General features: G+C 42.6%; 1 protein-coding gene across 3 annotated transcripts in view; it reads right to left on the bottom strand.

Annotated features, from left to right (window-relative positions):
* The window catches only part of ACVR1 (activin A receptor, type I), a 155,637-nt gene that overhangs the window by 86,179 nt on the left and 64,005 nt on the right, over nt 1-5,453 (bottom strand). For 2 of the 3 annotated variants that reach the window (XM_011949191.1, XM_011949190.1), the window contains exon 2: nt 5,314-5,433. The exons of the other annotated variant lie outside the window; for it this stretch is intronic. The gene's annotated coding sequence lies outside the window, so the exon portion shown is untranslated. The remainder of the gene's footprint in view (nt 1-5,313; nt 5,434-5,453) is intronic. 3 annotated transcript variants of the gene reach the window in all.

Raw genomic sequence — 5,453 nt, 5'->3', positions numbered from 1 at the left:
CAAACAAACAAACAAACAAACAAAAATTAGTGCCATGAAATAAATATCTATATAATAAACTCTAGCAAATTTTCAAAAACCATTCATTGAGCTGAGTTTTTTCCAAAAATTTGCCAACTTATTTGGCAATGGAGTTTCAATTCTTGGCAGCTAATCAAGCTGTGTAAAAGTCTGACCCTAAAGGGTCAAAGGCACATTCCTGAGCAGGGGGTTGGAGGATGACAATGAAGAAGGAGAAGGAAAATCCAGTCCAATTTTCTAACTCTAATTTTGGGCATTTAACATTACAGTACAGTTTTCTTTAATCCAGTTTAAAAGAACATGCATAGTTTCTTAAAAGTTGTTGCAATATGATGGGACCTGAGTAACAGGCAAGCATAAAAAGCGCTTAAAATCAAACAAGCTCTTGGCAGTCCACACAGCAGCTAAGCAACAGGGAAAAAAAAAAAAATCAAGACAAGTTTTCTCAGTTCTTTAGTTACAACCATATCCTTGGCTTCTAGAAACTGTGGCTTCTAAACATTGCAAATCCTTACCCTTTCAAGAACCATTCTATACTCTCCCTGTCTGTTCACCCAGTCCATAAACCAAATAAACCATGGTGTATCTTGCTGTGGAATTGCCATTAACCAGAACTACTTCAGAAAGCAGGATATGGTAGCAAGAATATAGACTTAGGAAGCAGCCAAACTCAGTTTTCCAACCTATTAAATGTGACCTCTGCAAATCATTTAACCTCTGAGTTTCAGTTTCCTTTTCCATGAAATGGGGTAAATACTTCCCATCTAGTTACTAATTATAGTAGCTATCATTTAGTGAGTTCTTAGTTCTATAACTGTGCTAACCACATTACTTGCACTGTCTGACTTAATCCTAACAATGAAATTGAGAGTTTATATTGTTCCCAAATTATGCATAAGAAAATGTGAATGACCATGAGAAATGCGAATTTCCAGGAATTTCTCCAGAATATATTGTTCTTAAAATACTTTCATTCTTTACTCATGATTATAGATATCCAAAAACATTGCTAAATGGGAACTATCATACTTAGTAGTATTTACAAAGAATTGTAGCCTATAGCAAATACTAAGATCCTGGAAAATGCCACTGAACATTATTGGATGTTATGCCAGTAGCGAGCAAAATTCAGCCCACAGTCTGGATTTGTAAATAAAAGTTTTATTGGAACAGGCACACTTGTTCATTTTAAGTATAGTCTATGGCTGCTTTCACACTGCAATGGTAGAACTGATAGTTGTAACAGAGTCCGTATGGCTTGCAAAACCTAAAATATTTACTATCTGGCCCTTTAGAAAGAGACTTTGTTGACCAATGCAATAACCTACATTCAGATCTACAAGCAAATTAACAGTACGACACAGACTCGTATGTTGAAGTTGCCAATTTAAAGACTCAGTTTACTTCTAAAATTTATTTCTTGTAATACCAAGTGTAGGATGCGTATACAGTAGGCTATGCATATAAACTTATTTTATTTGCAAACATGGCAGATCGATGGTAGTAGCAGATTGGGTCACAAAGACACATTTTTAACATGGCAACAGCGAGAAGAAATCATGACTTCTCTCCCACGTGCTCTCCCACGTGCTCCTATCCTGCGCTGGCTCCAAAAAAGGTGGATCTTATCCTTCAACTCCGCAAGTCAGCTTTTCCTGTTCTTGCTTTCAGCTTGACATCAGTGAATTCTTTCTACTGTCATTGTGTTGACTCATACAATTCTCACAGGAGAATTATAACACTTTTTCCCATTTACCTCATACGTGATGTTTCTAGGGATTTGGAAAAACATATATATTTCCCAAGAAATCCTGAGAAGGAATTCTGCGACAGAAACACTGTTCTCTCCTGGTGTACATCTAGAGACAGAGCAGGAATCATATGTTAGACTTCTAGAGAATGAAGAAAAAAAAGCTGGGGAGGGAGGGCAGAGCATGAGGAAAAACAAAATCTCCAAGATGTTTTAAGGAAAAGATTCAGGTCTGCCTTACAGCCTAGAAAGAAGACCGGGCCAAAGTGGAAATACAGTGAAGATGGGTTTTCCTAATGCTTTGGCTGAAATATTAGACCACCTTTCTCCTCCAGAATTTAATTCTGGAGGAGAATTTAATTACAGAGTGTAATTAAGTACCAGACTACACTTCTAAAGATAATCTGCCTACACTCTGTAACCCCGAAACCCTCAAGTGAAGTGGTTTGGTGATCCATCAAAATCCCTTTCATTTGTCCAGCCAAAGATTCATTTACTCCTGCCAGAAATATAAAGTAAAGGAATCAAGGAGAAAACTTGAGGCAACAAAGGCAGTGAGTGGGCTATAGTAGCATAAAGAAGAGTTCCATGCTTAAACCAAAGGGTTCCGAGTTGGATCCCGGCCCTGGCCCATGTAATCTTTTCTGACAAAACAGGCGTCATGACTTCCTTGCAGAGTCGCCGTGTATGAAGTACATGGCACTCACTGTATGCTAACAAATGGTAGCTAATGTTGTGAACTCAATATTTAAGGAGCAGCTATAAGAAAAGAAGTGATGATTACCAGGGTTGAATTATTAGGTTGAATCCTATGCAATTGCTGAGATTTGACCATTTTGACTTATCAAAATAGCAATTTAGAGCCAGGCATGGTGACTTATGCCTATAATCCCAGTATGCTGGAAGGCCAAGATAGGAGGACTGCTTAAGCCCAGGAGCTGGAGACCAACCTGGGCAACATGGTGAGACCCCATCTCTACAAAAAATTTCAAAATTAGCCAGGCATGGTAGTGCACACCTGTAGTCCCAGCTACTCAGGAGGGTGAGATGGGAGGACTGCTTCAGCCCAGGAGGTCGAGGCTACAGTGAGCCATGTTCACGCCACTGCACTCCAGCCTGGGCAACAGAGCAAGACCTGTCAAAAATAATAATAGCAATAAGAAGCAACTTTGAAATAAATATTACAAAGGGCTCCACAGGAAGCCTGAAAAGAGAGACCATGAAAGACTAACAGCCCAATACTCATTCTTCCACTGGTGATGACTTAGAAAAAATCCAGACACCAAACAGGAAGGCTACAGACTAAAATAGAATACCCCCTTAAGTCAGCTTCTCACCAGATATGAGGTGTGACTTCAGAGAAGATCAGATTCCACAAAAGACAGACACACATACACTCCTCACTCATAAGTAACCCATATCACTCACTCCTTTCTCTTTTTTTTTTTTTTTTTTTTAGATGGAGTCTTACTCTCTCACCCAGGCTGGAGTGCAGTGGCACAATCTCCACTCACTGCAACCTCTACCTCCCAGGTTCAAGTGACTCTCCTGCCTCAGCCTCCTGAGTATCTGGGATTACCGGCATATGCCACTACACCTGGCTAATTTTTGGTGGAGATGGGGTTTTGCCATGTTAGCCAGGCTGGTCTCGAACTCCTGACCTCAAGTGATCCGCCCATCTCAGTCTCTCAAAGTGCTGAGATTATAGAAGTGAGAGATTACCACACCCAGCCACTCCTTTCTCTCTCTCTTCTTTATTCCTGCTCTCTCCCTTTTCTATCCTGATTTCTTTCCCTATGCAAGGCCCACTGAAATCTTTGATTAACCAGTTTAGGAAGGAAATAAACACAGCCTTTCTGGTTAACTGATGTTACCACTTACACAGAAGGCCTTTCTATAAGCCTTTTAGAGCAGCTAGTAGCTCAATATAGACATCCAATGGACCCATCACACTTTCTCCCTATTTTTCTAATTGTCCTTCATTTTTTTCAAGTCCCATCAGCCTTCACCCAGTTAACAGGTCTGTGGTGGTTCTATGGAGTCATATCAATTCTTGAGTGAGAAATGAGTTTCATGACAATCCCCAGGCCAGCGGTCCCCAATCCCCAGGCTGTGGACGGGTACTGGTCCATGGGCTCTTAGGAACCTGGCCGCACAGCAAAAGGTAAGTTGCTGGCAAGCGAGCATTAGGCCTGAGCTCTGCCTCCTGTTAGATCAGATCAGCCGCGGCATTAGATTCTCATTGGAGTGAACCCTATTGTGAACTGTGCATGTGGGGGATCCAGGTTGCACTCTCCTTATGAGAATCTAACTAATGCCTAGTGATCTGATGTAAACAGTTTCATCCTGAAACCATCCCTCTTCCTCCCCACTACTCCATCCGTAGAAAAAATGTCTTCCAGGGCCGGGCGCGGTGGCTCAAGCCTGTAATCCCAGCACTTTGGGAGGCCGAGACGGGCGGATCACGAGGTCAGGAGATCGAGACCATCCTGGCTAACACAGTGAAACCCTGTCTCTACTAAAAATACAAAAAATTAGCCGGGCGAGGTGGTGGGCGCCTGTAGTCCCAGCTACTCGGGAGGCTGAGCCAGGAGAATGGCGTGAACCCGGGAGGCGGAGCTTGCAGTGAGCTGAGATCTGGCCACTGCACTCCAGCCTGGGTGACAGAGCGAGACTCCGTCTCAAAAAAAAAAAAAAAAAAGAAAGAAAAAATGTCTTCCATGAAACCAGTCTGCTGTCCTGGGCTAACCCCAAGTAGCTTTATTACAGCCATATATACATCTCCAAATGGTTCTCAGAGAAGAATCAGAGCACCTTGAGCGAAGAGGGATTGAGAACAAGTGGAAGGGAAGAAAGGAGGAACTGGTCACTTCTTCCATTCCCCCAACACACGCCTCCATAAACAGAATCAGACTTCTCTGGTAATCAGATCGCCTTTCTGTCTGTTTGGCTCAGCTTTCATGCGTGTACACCCCATTGCACCCCATTGCAGCAGCACTCCAGCTCTCCTCATTACCATGAGACATCCGTGTTGTAACTGCTGTCTGGCAGGAATGTGGTAATCCTTGGTGATTACACTCACACATAAGACTATACAGGCTTTCATCAGCTCATGATCTCAGGCACTTTTATAAGAGTTCACAAGACTGCCACCCACCAGGCCAGGACCAGATTTTCTGGTTTTCTAATGGAGTGTCTGGCATTTTGTTTCACCTAGGCTGTACTATTCACCTTCACTAGACAGATATTTAGCAAAACTTCAACGAGGAGCCTCTTGAAAGTAGGAACTCTGTGTATTCAATGTGCTGCTATATCTTCAATGCCTGGTCTAGCATCATGCCAGACTATTTAAATATTTGTGGCGTGAATGAAGTTTAAAATTGCAGAAAAAACAGGCTGGGCACAGTGGCTCATGCCTGTAATCCCCACACTTTGGGAGGCCAAGGCAGGAGGATTGCTTAAGCCCAAGAGTTCGAGACAAGCCTGGACAATACTGTGAGACTTCATCTCCAAAAATTTAGCCAAGCATGGATGGCACATACCTGTAGTCCCAGCTATTTGTGAAGGTGATGGGGGGAAGGACTGCTTGAGCCTGGGAGGTGGAGGCTGTAGTGGGCTATGGTCACACCACTGCATTCCAGCCTGGGCGACAGAGTAGGACTCTGTCAAAAAAAAAAAAAAA

Source organism: Colobus angolensis, unplaced genomic scaffold (genome assembly GCF_000951035.1).
Source record: "Colobus angolensis palliatus isolate OR3802 unplaced genomic scaffold, Cang.pa_1.0 Scaffold292, whole genome shotgun sequence".
Lineage (NCBI taxonomy): Eukaryota > Metazoa > Chordata > Mammalia > Primates > Cercopithecidae > Colobus > Colobus angolensis.
Note: the sequence above shows the minus strand (reverse complement) of the source record. Positions and strands in the feature narration are given on the sequence as shown.